The sequence below is a fragment of the Petromyzon marinus genome, chromosome 23 (genome assembly GCF_048934315.1).
Source record: "Petromyzon marinus isolate PM22_M1 ecotype Great Lakes invasive population chromosome 23, UKy_Petmar_22M1.pri1.0, whole genome shotgun sequence".
NCBI classification, from domain to species: domain Eukaryota; kingdom Metazoa; phylum Chordata; class Hyperoartia; order Petromyzontiformes; family Petromyzontidae; genus Petromyzon; species Petromyzon marinus.
This window is the reverse complement of record NC_133689.1, coordinates 13,790,001-13,792,500: the sequence shown is the minus strand read 5'-3', so window position 1 is coordinate 13,792,500 and position 2,500 is coordinate 13,790,001. Positions and strand designations below refer to the sequence as shown.

At 45.5% G+C, this 2,500-nt stretch overlaps 3 non-coding genes and 3 pseudogenes across 3 annotated transcripts; all 6 read left to right on the top strand.

Moving 5' to 3' along the window:
* The first annotated feature begins 232 nt into the window (after positions 1-232).
* On the top strand, positions 233-351 carry LOC142928008 (5S ribosomal RNA; annotated as a pseudogene).
* Positions 352-603: 252 nt separating this feature from the next.
* On the top strand, positions 604-722 carry LOC142925962 (5S ribosomal RNA). Its single transcript, XR_012942886.1, has one exon. It is a non-coding gene; the product is annotated as a 5S ribosomal RNA (ribosomal RNA).
* A 431-nt stretch (positions 723-1,153) lies between these two features.
* LOC142928123 (5S ribosomal RNA) lies at positions 1,154-1,272 on the top strand (annotated as a pseudogene).
* Positions 1,273-1,524: 252 nt separating this feature from the next.
* Positions 1,525-1,643, top strand: LOC142926340 (5S ribosomal RNA). The gene has a single exon (XR_012943265.1). It is a non-coding gene; the product is annotated as a 5S ribosomal RNA (ribosomal RNA).
* Positions 1,644-2,070: 427 nt separating this feature from the next.
* On the top strand, positions 2,071-2,189 carry LOC142926229 (5S ribosomal RNA). Its single transcript, XR_012943154.1, has one exon. It is a non-coding gene; the product is annotated as a 5S ribosomal RNA (ribosomal RNA).
* Positions 2,190-2,441: 252 nt separating this feature from the next.
* Positions 2,442-2,500, top strand: part of LOC142928203 (5S ribosomal RNA) — a 120-nt pseudogene continuing 61 nt past the window's right edge.

Below are 2,500 nucleotides of genomic sequence, written 5' to 3'. Positions count from 1 at the left end.
TGGGTCGCTTTTTACACTTCGACTCATCCAGTTAGTGCACCTTCCAATTTCACGTCGATATGGTGTACTGCATTGGGATCGATATTTTTTGTAAAATACTGTTTGATGCCACTCTTTCGGGGCTAAACCAGGAGCTCAGAATAAACGTTTTCCCGAGCGATGACCTTCAGGAGTATAGTTGAATGTTGATTGTTTTATACATATGAGTGTTCGACAGGTCTCTGCAAGCACGGCCTACGACCATATCACCCTGAATGCGGCCGATCTCGTCTGATCTCGGAAGCTAAACATGGTCGAGCCTGTTTAGTACTTGGATGGGAGACTGCCTGGGAATACCAGGTGTTGTAGGATTATGCATTGTTGTATCTGGATGGGTCGCTTTTTACACTTCGACTCATCCAGTGAGTGCACCTGCCAATTTCACGTCGATATGGTGTACTGCATTGGGATCAATATTTTTTGTAAAATACTGTTTGATGCCACTCTTTCGGGGCTAAACCAGGAGCTCAGAATAAACGTTTTCACGAGCGATGACCTCCAGGAGTATAGTTGAATGTTGATTGTTTTATACATATGAGTGTTCGACAGGTCTCTGCAAACACGGCCTACGACCATATCACCCTGAATGCGCCTGATCTCGTCTGATCTCGGAAGCTAAGCATGGTCGAGCCTGGTTAGTACTTGGATGGGAGACTGCCTGGGAATACCAGGTGTTGTAGGCTTTTGCATTGTTGTATCTGGATGGGTCGCTTTTTACACTTCGACTCATCCAGTGAGTGCACCTGCCAATTTCACGTCGATATGGTGTACTGCATTGGGATCAATATTTTTTGTAAAATACTGTTTGATGCCACTCTTTCGGGGCTCAACCAGGAGCTCAGAAACAGGTCCCTGCAGAGTGGGCTGGTAGGACAAGTCTCTGCGCTGTCTATTACTGATTGTATACACCCAACAGCACGAGATTTCACTTCATTAAAGTATTGAAAGGGGACGGACGGACGGACGGACACATTAATCTATTGCAGGCTGGTACTCTCAGTTTACAACTTCGTTTCTACCAGTATAAAGGTTTTTTGAGCGATGACCTCCAGAAGTATAGTTGAATGTTGATTGTTTAATACATCTGAATGTGCGACAGGTCTTTCCAAGCATGGACTACGACCATCTCACCATGAATGCGCCCGATCTCGTCTGATCTCGGAAGCTAAGCAGAGTCGAGCCTGGTTAGTACTTGGATGGGAGATTGCCTGGGAATACCAGGTGTTGTAGCCTTTTGCATTGTTGTATCTGGATGGGTCGCTTTTTACACTTCGACTCATCCAGTTAGTGCACCTGCCAATTTCACGTCCATATGGTGTATTGCATTGGGATCAATATTTTTTGTAAAATACTGTTTGATGCCACTCTTTCGGGGCTAAACCAGGAGCTCAGAATAAACGTTTTCACGAGCGATGACCTCCAGGAGTATAGTTGAATGTTGATTGTTTTATACATATGATTGTTCGACAGGTCTCTGCAAGCACGGCCTACGACCATATCACCCTGAATGCGCCCGATCTCGTCTGATCTCGGAAGCTAAGCATGGTCGAGCCTGGTTAGTACTTGGATGGGAGACTGCCTGGGAATACCAGGTGTTGTAGGATTTTGCATTGTTGTATCTGGATGGGTCGCTTTTTACACTTCGACTCATCCAGTGAGTGCACCTGCCAATTTCACGTCGATATGGTGTACTGCATTGGGATCAATATTTTTTGTAATATAATGTTTGATGCCACTCTTTCGGGGCTCAACCAGGAGCTCAGAAACAGGTCCCTGCAGAGTGGGCTGGTAGGACAAGTCTCTGCGCTGTCTATTACTGATTTTATACACCCAACAGCACGATATTTCACTTCATTAAAGTATTGAAAGGGGACGGACGGACGGACACATTTATCTATTGCAGGCTGGTACACTCAGTTTCCAACTTCGTTTCTACCAGTATAAAGGTTTTTTGAGCGATGACCTCCAGAAGTATAGTTGAATGTTGATTGTTTAATACATCTGAATGTGCGACAGGTCTTTGCAAGCATGGCCTACGACCATCTCACCCTGAATGCGCCCGATCTCGTCTGATCTCGGAAGCTAAGCATGGTCGAGCCTGGTTAGTACTTGGATGGGAGACTGCCTGGGAATACCAGGTGTTGTAGGCTTTTGCATTGTTGTATCTGGATGGGTCGCTTTTTACACTTCGACTCATCCAGTTAGTGCACCTGCCAATTTCACGTCGAAATGGTGTACTGCATTGGGATCAATATTTTTTGCAAAATACTGTTTGATGCCACTCTTTCGGGGCTAAACCAGGAGCTCAGAATAAACGTTTTCACGAGCGATGACCTCCAGGAGTCTAGTTGAATGTTGATTGTTTTATACATATGAGTGTTCGACAGGTCTCTGCAAGCACGGCCTACGACCATATCACCCTGTAATGCGCCCGATCTCGTCTGATATCGGAAGCTAAGCA